Source organism: Eubalaena glacialis, chromosome 7 (assembly GCF_028564815.1).
Source record: "Eubalaena glacialis isolate mEubGla1 chromosome 7, mEubGla1.1.hap2.+ XY, whole genome shotgun sequence".
Taxonomy (NCBI): Eukaryota; Metazoa; Chordata; class Mammalia; order Artiodactyla; family Balaenidae; genus Eubalaena; species Eubalaena glacialis.
Window position 1 is genome coordinate 25,035,827 of NC_083722.1, and position 16,628 is coordinate 25,052,454.

Below are 16,628 nucleotides of genomic sequence, written 5' to 3' on the forward strand. Positions count from 1 at the left end.
ATGGTTTAAGAGAGATTTGGGGAAGAATCGTGGCCCTCAAGTGCAGATAATTCTTTGGGGATTTTGGCTGCGGATGAGAGCGGTAACTGCTGGCAGCAGAAGGAAGGCCAGGAGAGGTTTCTTTTCTTTCTTTGTATTTTTTTAAGATTGGAAAAATTACAGCTTTTTGGTGTGCAAATAAGAGTGATTTAGTAGACAGAAAAACTGATAATGCAGAACCGGGTAGAATTAATGGGGCAAGCATCTTGAGTACAGGAGAAAGGATGGGATTAAGTGGCTTTGGATTGGAGCACAGAAGGTGAGGGGTCAGCAAACGCTTTCTAGAAAGAACCAGATAGTAAATATTTTAGTATTTGCGGGTCCCATTGTCTCTGTCGCAACTGTTCTGCTGTGGCTCTAAAGCCGCCATGGGCGATACATAAATGAATGGGCATGGCCATGTTCCAATAAAACTTCGTTTCAGTTCATCGAAATTTTAATTTCATATAATTTTCACATGTCGCAATATATATTCTTCTTTTGATTTCCCCTCCTTCGACCATTCCAAAAGTCAACGGCAGACTGTACAGAAACGGGCAGTGAGCTGGATTTGGCCCCCAGACCAAAGCCTGCCAACCTCCAATCTATGTACCTGACAAGAGTAACCCAGACGGGTACAAAGAAATTGCATGGAAGTGGTGAGGGCAATCTGAATTCTCCGGAGTGCTTCAATTTTCTCAGTGAAGTATGACCCTGAGAATGAGGATGAGTGAGAAAGTATAGAAGATTTGAGGAGAGAAGCAAAGGCATAAAATACAGAGCGTGGATTGACCAGGAACATCTAAGTAGAACGAGTCTCCCTGCAGCCTTAAGTCTCCTTTTGAGGTTTGCGGTCTTGAGTCTGAAGTCAGATCTGTTCAGGGGAGGCTGTGGTTTTCTGCAGCCACGATACAGAGTTGTCACAAAGTTGGGCTTGAGAAGCTGTGGTTCTGTCAAAGGAGTTTCAAGTAGGAGGAAGCAAAGTTAAGAGTTTTCATCTAAGAGATTATAGATGATTGTAGGCTTATGAGAGATTTAACAAATAATAATACAGGACGCCCAGTTAAATCTGAATTTCAGATAAACAACAAATGCGTTTTTAGTGTAAGCCTGTCCCATGATTAGGAGGAAGAGAGAAGATAAAGCAGTCTGGGGAGATGTACAAATTGGGACATCAATGGATTGGAGGTCTTGTCCGGGAACGGGTGTTGGGGAGGACCACCAGCAAGGACAAGGTAGAGTCGAACGCCTGACCTTGAGATGCTGAGCAGTGGCAGCTACCGGTCATGACAAATGTTAGGGTTCAGCCACTGGAGGAATGAGTGGCATTGGGTGGAGGAGGAGATCATTGGAGGTAAGGAATTCAAGGAACTGTTGTTCAGGGTGATCGTATACATTGATAGCGTATGGATAGCGCCATGGATGACAAATGGTTCACACTCACCATGTGTCCAGCACTATGTGGGGACATGAAGTAAAGATTAATCAGGATTCCAGTCCAGCGTGACCTAGAAAGGGCATTTAGAGCTAGATCTTGGGCCCTTGGATGTGATGCTAAGAACTTCAGACCACTGGTTTAACATCCCTCCCCTCCTGCGTGAAGGAAAGTAGCAAATCAATGAAATCAGTACACCTCACCCGATCTGACATACCTGAATATGAAAGTGTTTAAAATACTTGCAACACATTATGTTATGATATATATATGGGGGTTGGGTTAGCTGCAGTTAGGTTTTTTGTAAGCTTTCATAATCTTCTGATTACTTTTAAATGAAAGTAATTTAGAAAATACTTGAAGGACATTCTTTTTAATTTGCCCGGAACAAGTGAGTAAAATTAGACTGAATAAAAAGAGGAAGGTTGAACCCTAAAATAGGCCTGTGGTTGGTGCTGCAGGGTGGGCTTCAGGAGGGCTTAGGGAGGAGCCAGCAAGGGGGGTTGTGACCCGAACCAGGTGTAAGTTCCGACCTTCCAGAAGAGGGAAGAGGCAGGCAAACATTTTCTGCTAACTCATGTCCCCGGTCCACTTCAGTGTGAGCTCACCACTCCCCTTCCCCTTCGCACACCCAGGTTGTCACTGGGATTTGGAAACAAAAGTTCCAAGGAGACACACAGGGGCTTTAGAGTTTTCAAAGTACAGTCCACTCGGCAAGATGTTGGCTAAAATGTGTGGCCACCTCTTCAGAAGGTGAGCTCTTGTTATCCAGTCAGAAATGAAAAATGATTCGGTTATTATGATTATGACAGAATAAGCTCAGGAAGAAAATACAGACTCAGTAGAGAAGCGGCAAACCCACAGCAGCTACAGAGATCCTCACTGGGCTCTGGAGGGGATGGAAGAACGGTACGGGAGAGGGACTGGGTGATAGTTAAAAACCCTCTAACCTACCTCTGGAGACTAAGTTCCCAGGGGGCAGAGAAGGGGTTTGTGCGCAGCTGTGTCCTCAATTCCTAGAGCAGCTCCTGACAGAGAGGAGATGAATAATACTTGTCGAGTGAATAAATGAGTACAGAACATTGAAAGAAAACCTGGGGAATCTCCTCGGCTACCTTTGGCCACTTAACCAGATGTGTGGCCTTGGGCGAGTTAATTAGCAACTCTGAGCCTCAGTTTCCTACACCTCCACACCTTCTGTAAAGCAGAAATGAGATAGCGCTTAACTTTTAGCAATAGAGGTTGTTGTGGGTTACTGATAGGAAAAGAGATGGGGCGTGGTCTTTGCGTGGTGGGAGCATTTTTTTAGAACTAGCTTGAGAATTTTAAAAGGGGGCGGTGCTTTAAAATTTTGGGAAATCCTGGAACTTAGAAGAAAATTTTTCAAGTAAAGTTAAAAAAGTATTTACTTTCTATTATATGTCAACTCATATGGAAGACAGTTATATACATTATCTGCAGAAAATCCTTGGGGATAGGCAACATCTTAGGAAAAAACATAACAAGTATGTAAATGGCTAAACAGCAGCATGTAAACAGGGGGAATAGGGCTTCAAACCAACATTCAGGTTTAAGTATCTTGGAATGTTAAAGGCAAATTTAGAGGGTTAGTCCCATCTCCCACGCAGAGCCCAAATCTTCTCTGCAATAGTGAAATCTAGATTTGGAGCCAGAGTTAGACCTCTTAAGACAGTCCAATTCATTTTGAATTAGTCGAAGGATTTTCCTTCCAAAAAATTAAAGCTAGTCTCGAGCAATTTCCCCTCTCTGGCCCTGGCTCTGACCTCTGGAGCTGCCCGGAGGAAATCCAGACCAGCCAGAAGGACAGGGGGTCGTGTCCTTCTGACCATCGTTACTGCTTCCCACAGCCGTGCACGCAGGGGACACTCAGGAAATGCTTGCTGCATCGAACCTGGCCTTGCCTTTTCTCGCAATGACGCCTAAGAGACGACATAGCCCCAGTCTCCAGCCCTCCAAGGTCAGTGCTGCTTTTGCCCTCTGAGATCCTGGCTCCAAGCCTTGACCTGAAAACCCCCTGGGAAGATAGGTTTCTGCTCTCATTAACTCAGTCGGTCAAGAAGCATCCACTGAGTGCCTACTACGTACCAGGCGCTGTTGTAAGTGCTGGGAACCTATCTTCTAACAAAATAGGCAGATTACCCTTGTATCTTCTGTGTGAGAAAGTAGAGAATACACAATGAATATAAGATCTTCCAGAAAGTGATAAGTGGTAGGGGAAAAAAAATGGAAGCAGGTAAGAGGAATTGAGAGTGTCAGTGGTACTTTCAATGTAAGTGGGATGGCCATGTCAGCCAAGAAGAGGAGGTGATGAAAAGGTATCCATGAGATCATTGTGAGGGGGAGTGGCAGGGGAACAGGCTGTGTAAAGTGCTGAGGTGCCAGCCTGCATGGTGGGGGGAGCAGAGTGAGCTCGGGGGAGCAGGGGACCCATCACAGAGATGCTGTCAGGCAGATGCGGGCTCGGGCTGCACCGTCCCCAGCAGGAGCCTCCAGCCACGTGGGGCTACCCAGCTCTTGAAATGTGGCTATGACCCACTACATTTCAAAGACTTGGAATGAAAACAAGAATGGGACATTTCTCAATTTTTACGTGGATTCCATGTTGAAACGGTAACAATTTAGAGATACTGTGTTAAATAAAATAGACTATTACAATCATGTCACTTGTTTCTTTTTACTTTTTTACTATGGTTACCAGGAAATTTAAAACACCACATGTGGCTCCTAATCTGTTTCTATTGGATGGTATTGGTCTAGGGTCTTGCACACCCTTCTAGGACTTTGGCTTTTATTCCAATTGAAATGGGGAGCCCTTGGAGAGCTTAGAGCAGAGGAGTGACAGGATCTGGCTTTTTACAAAAGGATCACTCTGGCTGCTGTACTGAGATTAAATTGCAGGAGGTCACTTATGGAAGCGGGAGCCCCTTCAGGAGGCCACGGCAGTGATGCAGGGGAGATAATGGTGGCTTAGCCCAGGGGGGTAGCGGTGGAGGCGGTAAGATGTGGTTGGAATCGGATGTATTTTGAAGGTAGTGCCTACAGGAGCGCCTGCAGGATTAGACGTGGGATGTGAGAGAACGGAAGGAACCAAAGGTGCATGCAGTGATTTTGGCCTGAGGAGCTGGAAGGATGGGGCTGCCATTGCCTGAGGGAGGAATACCGTGGGCAGAGCAGCGGACTATCAGGATGTCAATTTGGGTGTCAATTACGGTCACGTGGAGATGCTGAGCCAACAGCTGGGTGTTAGAGGACAGCGCCCAGGGGAGAAATTTGGGAACTGTAATATCTGAGTGGTCTTTAAAGTCAGGAGACTGGAGGAGCTCACCACGGGAGTGCAATAATATTGAGAGAAGAAGGCTAAGGACTGAATTTAAGAATATGAGGTTGGGGAGAAAAGGTGGAATCGGCAAAGGACTAATGAAGGAGGCAGATGGTGGTGACCTGGAGCCAGGGAAGAATGTGTTTCCAGGAGAAGCAAGAAGTCAGCATGTCCAGTGCTTCTATAGACAGAGTTAGGATGAGGATGGAGAGCTGACCATTGGGTTTAGATGATGTGGAGGTCAGGAGTTTTTTGGAATAGTCTGAGCAAAAGCCTGATAGCAGTGGGTTTGCCCGAGAATGGCAGGAAAGACTCTGAAGACAGCGAGCATGGAAAACTCCAGGAATTTTCCTGAAAAGGGAGGAGAGAGATGAGGCCATAGCTGACAGGTACTTGGAGCCAGAGAGGGATTCTAATTAATGATGGGGTAGATAACAACAGGTTTGGGTGCTCGTGAGAATAACACAATAGAGAGAGGGAAACTGATGACGTCGGGTAAAGGTGGACCATTGCTGGAGTCAGGTTCCCATGGAGGTGAGAGGGGATTCCATCCAGGGCACAGGCAGCCTTGCCTGTAGGAGCCACGGCAGTTCCCCTTCACTAACAAGTAGGAAAGCCAGCTGTAAGGGCGTGGATGCTGGTGGGGACGTCACGGAGGGTCTCTTCCAGCTGCTTCATTTGCTCAGAGAAGTGGGAAGCAAACCCATCAGCTGGGAGAGGCTTTGGAGGTCTCGCAGAGTGAGTTCAAAGTGTAAAATAGGTGTCCAGGAGAGAGTGAGAGAGAAAGCACTGGGGAAATAGGGGCTGATTAACACGCTCCCCCCCCCCCACCTTGGTACTTTCGGAAGTGGGTTTAAAGTGAGAGCAGTCGGCATGGTGGTGTGTTTTCTCTAGCCACTTTTCACGGCAAAGGGCCAGGAGTAGAGTAAGCCCAGGGCTGTGACTCCTGCCAAAGTGTGAGGGGGCCCTCAAGGGAGCGATCCTAATGACTGACCACAGACTTGACTCGTTCAAACAAATATTTGCCGAATGGCCGCTGTCATCACAGCAGTAAGGTAATAAAACTGCTTTTGCGCTCAACTTACGTTATGCTTATGTCGCCAACTCAACCGCCTCTCTGATGACGGCGCGTGCTCTTGCACTGCGTCCCCGTGGCCCTGGCAGGAACTGCGGCTGCTGAGGTACCAGATGAGACAGGGCTGCCGCCTCCTGGCCAGTTTCTGCTACTGCAAATACGCCAGGACCACATCTACAACTAGCTTCTCACTGCCCTGGGCTGGTGAGCGGTAAAAACAAGGACCCGACCAAAGGCTAGTGCTGGGCACCCAGGACCTCTGCTTTTCCCCACACCTCTGTCTTCCATTCTCATTCTCAGTAAGGAGCAACGTAATGCCTACTAAAGGACGCTCCTTTCCTGGGAAAGTTTCCACCTTAGCAGACAACTTTAAGTATCCAAAAGCCCTCAAGAGCCAAGGAAATGAAACAGTCATTGAATTTCAAGCATCTGTGGAAAATCAATGCAGGAAATATTTGAGATGCAAAAGTCTGCCTTGTGGCTACTCATCCACATACTGCCATATAGATGGTATATTAGTATTTTTGTTCTCTTTGACTTTGGTTTCACTCTCTGGTTAGTAGGTTTTGCTGATTTCACTTTCCTACTTGTTATTAATTTTTCATTTCACTGTTATATTTACAATTTCTCAACTATACTTTAATAAAAAATAAAATAAAAGAAAGATAAAAAAGAGTTCACTGTCATGGAAAACCATCACATAAAATATTAAGATTAGAAGGACCTGAAGATGTTGTCTAGCTTATATTTCTGTGCCTCACAGTGAAATTGTACTCAGGAAGTGACTTCTAATGCTCATCACAACTACGGACAGGCAGTGCGGACAAAGGGACAGGGTTGAAGCTGATGTTGTCAGACCGCTGGTGGGGTCCCTGGTACCCCACCTGGTGATGAGCTAATGGCTGAAGTTCTCACCTTCTTCATCTATAAAATTGCACAAATAATCACCCTGCCCATCTTGTAAGATGGTTGTAAAATCACATGTTGTAATTCAGATCAAAATAGTTCATTAATGGCGCACTGCATTGTGTATTCAAAGATAAGTTTATGGAATTTGCCAGGAATTTTGCTACACGTTATGTGGAATGTGCAGTACCGTCAGTCCTTCTCTAAATTCAGAACATTCCCTGATCTTATGAAACTTACAATTCAGTAATATCTCTTTAGAGAAGAGGGGAAAACAACAAAGACAAAAATCTGACTTTTTTTTTTTGAACACTGGAATTTACTTCTCGAATTTGAAATAACTCAGTGCATACTTCTCTGATCCACGTCTACTGCCATTAGCTCTATTTTGCTTTTTTCTTGGCTGATGTAGTTCCTCTACCCTTTAAATGAAGGCTTGAAAAGCTTAAATGCAGTGGAAACATCCCAAATGTCCACCAGCGGATGGATAAGCAAAATGTGGTATATACATACAATGGACTATTATTCAGCTTTAAAAAGAAATAAAATTCTGAAACATGCTACAACATAGATGAGCCTTGAGGATTTTATTCTAAATGAAATAAGCCAGACACAAAAAGACAAATACTGTATGATTTCACTCATATGAGGTACCCAATCAAATTCATAGAGATGGAAGGTAGAATGGTGTTTGCCAGGACCTGGAGGGAAAGGGAAGTTATTATTTAATTGGTATAGACTGTCAGTTTTGCAAAATGAAAAGAGGTTTGGAGATGGATGGTGGCGATGGATGCGCGACAGTGTGAATGTACTTAATGCCACTGAACTGCACACTTAAAAATGGTTAAAATGGTAAATTTTATGCTGTGTATATTTTACAACAATTTTTTTTAATGGGAAAAATAAAGCAGCCTAAGTGCATTGTAAGTGTGTAAATCCAGAATTAAAAACAGCTGTGCATACTTTTCTAGTCTTACACGTCTGCCACAAACAGTAAGCATTCCATACACCTGTGGGGCTTGTTGAATTGCACTGGATTTCTGCATATCAACTTTCAAGTGACTTCAATGAATTTTTCTCAAGGTTGAGCTTTCTGGATGAAGTTCGAAGGCATTATAAGAAAGATGACTGAAATAGCTTTCAATAAATACTAAGTTTCAAGTATTACATTAGAGAAAAAGAAAGAATTACAGGGAGTCACTTTCAAAATGAGTCCATTTCAGCCGAACAGTGTTTCCAGCCCTCTAAATGACTGGGATTGCTGGTAAATGTCAGCCCTTCCATTAGCAGGGACCTTGGGCAATCATCTGGTCCAGCCCGTTCCTTCGGGCAGGTAAGATATCATCCCATTTTGCAGATGTGGCAATCCTTGTGCCCAGAGAGGCAAAGAAACTTGTGTCAAGTCACACAGAAAGCGGAGGAGTGGTGTCCAGAACTCGGGGCTCCCGCCTCCCAGAACCTGTGCTTATTTCTGCTGCATCATGCTCTAGTTTACGTAACTTCTCTGAGTCTCCGTTTTCCCACCACATTCTAGAGTGAAAATGTATCCGTTCTAATTATTGTGTAAAAAGTCTTTGGGTGTCCCAGGCTGCTGCTTATCTGGGAAAAGGTGGGTGGTTATCTGGAATCAAGTTCTGGATTCAAAGTCTAAAGACAAGAATCTGAGCCTGTGATCTTGGATGAATTGGTTAACCTCTATGAATCTGACTCTTTATCTGTTTAAAAATATGTCAATTCAAAGTGTTTTTGAAAGAGTCAAGTGAGGCTTGTTAGTGCATGTATTTTGTATAGTATAAAGAAAAGAGTTTTCAAAGAGTAGTCTATGAAGACTTGGGGGTTCCCCAGACCCTTTCAGAAGGGTTCCAAGAGCAAAACTATTTTCATGATAATACTAAGCTGTTACTTGCCTTTCTTCACTGCAAATTTCTCACAGGTATGCAGTGGGGTTCCCAGAGGTTACATGGCAGGTGGTTTTGTAACAGATTGAATGCAGGAGCAGAAATGAGATGTCCAGCTGTCTTCTATTAGGTTAGATTGTAAAAAAAAAAATAGGCAGAAATGTTAAACAATGTGACTCTTCTCAATTTTTTGTTTTGAATATAGTTATTTTCATTAAAATGTTATTTATGTTAAAACGTAATGGGTTATTACTATTATTTTAGATGAATTAATAAACATTTCAAATTTTTTTCAGTTCTAATTTCTAATATGGTAATATTGACAGATATAACCGCATACACAAAAGCTCTTTGAGGGTCTCAATTTTTCAGAGTGAAAACTGTCCTGAGAGCCAAAAGTCTGAGAACTGCTGCTATAAAGTACTGTACAAATAGTAGATATTTTTACTTTATATCATTGACCTTTAAAGAAAAAAAGTATCACATGATAAAAAAAAGGATGCATGCGTCTTATGGAAAAGTTAGAGAATTGTAGATAAGTAGAAAGAAGGAAATAAACAGTATCAATAATCCTATAACACAAAGAACAACTGTTACCATTTTTGTTGCACTTTTCTCAGTATTCTCTCATTGTAAATATCTAGCCTGTGATCTTTACAGGCTTCGTCGGTCTTCAGAGTTTAAATTGGGGTGGCACGGGGAGTTTGGGGCGGTTATTCGCTGGCCCTCGGACCACCCCCAGGATCTCGGCTCCGCCCCAGTCATCTCTGGTTGTTTCATCGGGTGGTGTCTCGTGTTTGCTCATCACTGAGTCTTTGGTTACAACACGTCCATCTTTTCCTTCCTCTTCTGCTCTGCCGCTTCGGAGTCGGGGCTGCTAAGGTCCGCACAGCCCGCCGCCTCCTGCGGGTCAAGCATCTCCATCCCCGCGGGGCGTACCCCCCACTCCCCCATCCCCCCACCCACCCCAGTGCAATGGGCGGGAGCTCCGGGGCTACGTACGGAAGGGGTGGGCGCTGGGTCTGCTGGAATCGGTCCTGGGTGCCGAAAACCCTGGCTGTGGGCAGGGCCTCCCTCCTTGAGCTGTATTTTGTCCGACGGGCGCTGATGGTGTGCAGTTTTACCGAAAGCATCTTCTTCCTCATCATCTCCCTTCGATTCTTGCCCACTTTCTAGTCCCGAGCTAGGAGCCCCGTGGAGGGCTAGAGACGGGGGCAGTTTGCACCCTGAGCACCAAATATCGCCAGAAAGAGCCTCCCCGTGACGGCCAAGTTTCAGAACTTTAGGACTTGGTACTTGATAGCGGCAGTTCTCAAACTTTTGGGTCTCAGGACCAATTTTCACTCTTAAAAGTTGAGACCCTCAAAGAGTTTATGTGTCTGTGGTTATATTTGTCAATATTTACCATAATAGAAATTAGAGCCGAAAAAATGTTTTAATATTTATTAATTCATCTAAAATAACAGTAACAACTTATTACATTTTAACAAATAATATTTTTATGAAAAATAACCGTAACACCATTTGTTATGAACTATAAAAAATTTTTATGAAAAAAATTGGGTACCTCACTCTTTCATAGAAATGGTGGGATCACATTCCTGCTCCATTTGATCTGTGGTTCTTAAGTTTTTCTTTTAAAAAATTGGTGTTGATTTCCTAATTTGCAAAAATGTTTAAGAAACAGCATAGTTTTCTCCATCCTGCCAGTACCCACATTGTTATCAACCTGTAGGACATCCCATTTCTTGCCTTTGAGCTCAAAACAAAAGGACAGCAAAATATTTGCTGGAAATTGGAGACAATCTACCACTATGAATTTGAGAACTTGTTTGTTTTTGATTTTTTTCCATTTTTGGGGGGTTGACACGGGTTTGTGCTTGTGATTTTGATATTACATACACGTATGTTAGTCATCACTTCTATTGGCAAAACAGTTCTCAAGTCTTTAATATTTTAAAATTTCACAATATTTTCCAAAAAGCACCATGACAGCCAGGGGCTTTCCCACCTGAACCACCGACTATGGATCTCAACAGCAGACCATGTTTGTCTCGTCTGCCCAGAGATTTGGAAAGAGAATGCTAAGTCAGCCTCTTCTTTCTCAGAACAGATACACTCAGAATCCACTTTAAAATGATGCAGGTTCTCTATAGAACTGAGGTATTTAGACAAAACTTGGAGACTCTCCATGTGAGAATCACAAATGGCTTAAAATTTGAGAAACCCTAAAGGAAAAATCCAAAGTTCTGTTTTACACAGCACAGAAAAGCGATCTCTGAGAGGTCCCTTGGTTACTTGCTTTAAAGCTGCCTGTGCTACCTAAATGTCTCATTGGGCGAACGGTGGCTGTTCTCTGGGTCCTGCACATTGACTCAGGTGAGACATTAACAAGCATTTTCTGATTTTACGGGGTATCAGACAAGTGCCTTAGGGTGCCCACCTTTAGAAGCATAAATAAAAGGGACAGTGCTTTATTTTGAAACCTGGGCTAATTTCAGGCTTACTTAGACGGGAGATGTGTTAGTACATCTCTAACAGGTACAAGTTGAAGCTGCTCATCTTTAAGGGCTGAGAGTGTAGATGGTCTTTGGGGATCACGTGACTGGGAAGGAGAGGTTAGGGCTGGCCTCGGGCTTGCCTGCATCCAGGTTTCTCTCCTTCCTCTCCCTTTGTCTGTCTTTCTCCTCTGCTTTTTGCTCCCTTGTTGGTTTCATCTCTCAGATCTGTCATGTGGCCGCAGAGGTGGCCACAGCAGCTCTGAGGTCAGGCTTACAATTTGGCATCTGAAATGAAAGAGCAATACCTCCACCTCTGATTTGGAAAATTCCAGGGAAGGACTGTGTAGGTCAGACTGGGTCCCATGCCAGAAGGGACAGAAAATTCTGATAAACAGCCTTGGGGGAGGAAAGAAATGTTCTGAAAAATGGTGAGGTAAGGAAGCAGGAGAATCTTGATGCCAGAAGGGGCTGGTATGTCAGACAGACTTACTCTATCAGGAAGGGAATGCCTTTTAACGTCATTCTTCTCTAGTTGATATTTCTTCTTTGACCAAGGTCAGTTTGCTGATGCCAAGAGATTGGTTACTTCACAATCTTAGAAAGATCAAGTTACTTAACCTTTCTGTGCCTGTTTCCTCATACGAATATGGCTTAATAATACTATATCTCATGAGGTAGTTGTGAGGATTACAGAATAGCATCTACCTCACAGGGATGCTCTAAGGACCAAGTGCTTAGTGTGGCACCTGACACATAGTAAGTGTTTGGTCAAGGAAAACTGTCGTGATTACCATTGTCATCAATAACAATGACAGAGATCCAATTAGGAGAATTTGGGCAAGAATGTAGGGCGTGGCCTTAAGAGAGCAGAAGTGCTATCACCTGTCTGGGACATACGGTCAGAGCTCAACCAGAGTGTGGAGACGGAGCACCTTAGTTCCCCCCGTGTCAGAGTGGGGTTGGTTCTTGGGACAAGGATGGATCTGCTGCTGAGGCTGGGATTCCAGCAGATCCTTCTGTAAAGAGAAGAAGAGTGGAAGATACCAACCTCACCTTGAAGGAAATAGCAGCTTAGCAGGGAACTAGGACTAACGGGCATGAACAGTTAAAGCAACAGTACATACAGTCATATTACAATCATGCAAAGTAAGACCTGCATTTGGTGAGGTATGTAGGAAAACAAGAGCCTGAAAGGAATGACCGAAATGTCACCTGTGGGAATCTCTAGGAGATGGGAACATGAGTTGTTGTTGTTGTTGTTTTTTAAGATTATGAATTTATTTTGTAATTAAGAAAAAAAAAGTGCTAGTTTTAAGTGATGTAAGACAGCTTATAACTCAGTTAAGAGTTCTGGAACACCACTGAAGTGAGAAATCCTGTGTTCTAGACTAACATGGGAAGACGTCATAAGGGGTGACATTTTGGGGACTCCTGAAGGATGGATGGGGTATAGATGTATGGAGGGGAGAAGACAACTCTGGCGAGGGGCCCTGAGCAAGTGGATAGTCACGGCAGGTTCAATTATCACCTTATTGCCTCTCAGCTCCACGTCCACTCTTTGCCCTGCTTCCTGATTCTGGAGCTGGACCCTATGGACATTTCTCTTTGGCCAGCTGGCACAATGCCAGGCTCTGTCCTGCTACCATTGTTCAGGGAGTGGAGAAAGATCCTGACCAAGGAGGGCCTACAAAGAGCAGACCAAGATTAGCCAGAAAAAGCGCAAGAAAATCATGCAGGGTCTTAACCTCCAGATGGAAGAGGAGTTCATTCGTGAACTGAAAGCCTAGTGAGACATCTTCCCAACATTGCCAAAGGTCTCCCAGGGCCTAACACAGCCGGTGAGGCTTCCCCAGCATCTTGTCTTCCGGCGTGCTCATTCCTTCCTCCGATGGTCTGGACCTTCCTACAGGTACCGACTTCTCATCAGGCTGAGCACACACTTGTCATACCACTTTACCTTTGCCTATGGTGTTGCCACTACCTAGAGCAACCTCTTTTACTCCTTGATGCCTTGACTATTTGTCCTTCAAAAGGCTGATCAGGCATCCTATTGGTGTAAAAAGTTTCCCCTGAGTCTCTTCCCTCCAGCTTAAAACCTTCCCCCTGTACATCCTTCTAGACTACCTCTCTTCCATGCATCATGCTATCTTAGGCTGATTCAGTGTCTGCTCATCTTTTCCACCACTGAACTTCTTCATGGCTTTAATGATCCCCTGTATCTCCAGAGACTAGCAGACTGCCTGGAACATGGCAGGTGAACTGAACCAATGTGGGCTGTGCCCTGACTGCTGAGAATGTCTTTTGAAGGCAGGATTATATTATTCTGGGAGATTAGAACACTCAGAATTAGTGGGGCGTCATTGTTAGGGGCAGGACAGCATTTTAGTGCTTCTGGTTTGGGAGATGTTGGTTAACCAATATCTATTCCAATAAATTCCATCACTGTCACGTTTCTCTCTGTCTGTCTTCTCTCCCTAGTACACATGCAGAGGTAGATGGTGGAGGAATTAGAATCTACCGTTAATCAGTCTGCCTTGGGCTCAAACTTTGAAATTACAAGAAGGAAAACATCTGGACTTCCTCATGAGAATCTTTGCAATGTCCATTTCTGTTAAAATGCCTTTTTGACATAAACAAGGGGAAAGTTCATAGGCGTACTATAGAATATTCATCACATTGCTGGCATTCTGCAAAGAATTGGGCTGGTTAAGTGGCTCCCAGGTCACTCTTACCTATCCCAAGCTGAGAGCATCTAGATTTTGATTGGATTATTGCCAGAGCTCATTAGCATAGTGTACCTTGACCTGGATTAGGGAACAGCAGCTTCTGCATAGAAAATGACCAGAGCTTGCTGGGACCTGAACCAGAGATGAGATTTTTATGACACAGTTTTGTCTACATCTCCATAAGAAGTCAGAGGTAAGGAAACCATTACAAAGTTTCAGTTGTAAGATTAAAAAAAACATGGGGAAGTAATATACAGCATAGGGAATATAGTCAATAATATTGTAATAACTGCATATGGTGACAGATGGTAACCTGTGATGATCATTTTGTGATGTATAAAAATATCGAATCACTACGTTGTACACCTGAAACTAATATTGTAAATCAATTATACATCAATTTAAAAAAAAAAGGTAAAGAAGCCAGAAATCCTGAGGAGAGACAAATGTAAGGGATGTGATAATGGCCACCTCATTTCTACAGGGTTTCATTTGTTCTGGTCAGTTTTCTGTAGAAATAATGAAACTTGAACAAGTTTCAAGCTTGGCCCAAGTTGCTTTGAAAAAAGAAAGTCTTGACAAATGGAGTTTTTTAATCCTAGAGGAAAACTGAATTGGCTTGTTTATGTTTTAAAGACTGCAAACCATCTTTTCTTCTCTCCTGTGTTTTGGTCTTAACTTTCAGAGAAATATTAAGTTCATGTTCATTCATTTGGCAAGAATTTATATCAGAAAAAAATTGAAAAAGCAATGTAGTTTTCCTACAGCAGGATTTTGATTCCCCTTCCCTTAATTTAAAAACAAAAGAATTATATCTATTTACATTGCCTAAGCTTAAAACAATGTCTTTGATTTTTTGAAATGTGAATCCTGTTATTCAAGGTTTTTTAAAAAGGTCAACCTGTTCCAGTTAGCTGTAACAAATTTTAGACCATCCAAGTTACTGTTGTTAATGTTAAAGAAGTACATAAAACCGTTGCTATCACATTTATCCTTGATATTTGCATCTAATATACTTAAGTCTGAATTAAAGTCAATCTATGGCATCATTTCTTCAGTAACTTAGTGTTTATTTGCCAAACATAGAATTTGATTTAAAACTCAATGGGGATTTAATCTTGCACATCAGTGTTTGAACTGTGGGGCAGGGGTTTCATCTTTTTGAGTCTTGGACCACTAAGTTGAAGGTGAGTGTGGGTAGGTGCATTAGGGAAGGAAGAGACTCCTATTAGATTGTCATTTAGTGGCCAAGAACTTCATTTATATGTTCAGGTCAACAGTCTTCTATATCCATACACTTTCCCTCAGTACATCTCAGTGAGTGACAAGTATTAGGGTTACATAAAGCTAAATAACTGAGGAACAGAGTGCATGGGACTTCCTAAGGTTGAGACTATTAAACTAACTTGTGGTTTGAGTGACTATTAAGTAGTTCCATGTAACATCATTATGGCCCTTGTTTTTACTAGCGCACCAGCGAATGGAAATGTCACACATGTAAACGTGTTTTACTTCATATTCTGCTAACAAGCACATTTCATCTCAAAATGATTGTCTTTTTTTTCCCCAGAGTTGAACACTTTAAATTTCTTTCCTTCTTTTTGTTTTCCTTTTCTTTTCTTTCCTTTTTTTCTTTTTCTTTTCTTTCTTTTTTTTTTTTTTTTTTTGGTGGGGGGTAAATCCCCTTTAACCGATTATAACTAGAAACTAGTATTTCCCATGGGGGAAAAAAACACAGTTTGCACAAACATTTTTGAACATCTATTGTTTATACAATACAATTTAATCAGAGTAAAGTCAGACAGAATTTTCTTGTAGGGGGCAGGGAAGAGTGAGATTGTTAAAGATAAAGCCAGAAAGTCTTGAAGGGTGCTTTGAATTAAACAAAGTTGAGAAACACTATTTTAGAGCAACAGTTCTCAAACAGTTTTTACCCCCAGGGGACATTTGGCAATGTCTGGAGATATTTTTTAACAAGGAGGGGTGGGTTCCTACTGACACCTAATGGGCAGAGACCAAGGATGCTGCCAAACATCCTACAATGCACAAGGTAACCTCCACAACAAAGAGTTATCGGGTTTGAAATGTCAATATCGCCAAGGTTTTAGAGGAGTCTAATTATCATTTGATAATATTTGAAGATATAAAATACATACTGGATTGTTAATCTCTATGGAAATTTAAATTTTAAAAAAGACTTCTAGACACATCTGGTTGTGATGTTCCCCTCTTGTAACACACCCCAGGTTAGCTAATTTATGAAGGTGTATCCATGGAAACAACTCTAAGCCAGCTATCCCTCCTGCCCCAACACAGGTACATGGAGGAAAAGGTTTTAACCATTGGCTACAGGTGACAATGGTCCTTACTAAGGCCTTCCTTCTTGGGGCTAGCAATGAGGAAGGAAGCCTAAATCTGAGAGTGAAAGTGATGATCTTCTTCTGATTTCCCATGGTCAAGCTTTATTTCAGCAAGGTCACTAATGGCTCCTGCATTTTGTTTTTGTTTGTATGTTGGTGCTCGCCAAAATATCAATGAAACAGCCTTTTCTGGCAGATGAGCACTGATTTTTATCTCTTTAATGGTCAGTATTACTGTCATTTATTTTTTAGTGTCAGAAAACAGTCTCCTGGTCTAAGCTGCCTGGGTGGACTAATCCAACCGTGTTAAGAGCCTTCGAGAGCAAAATTCTCAAGCACTCCTGAGGGCAGTTGGATAGACGGAAACCT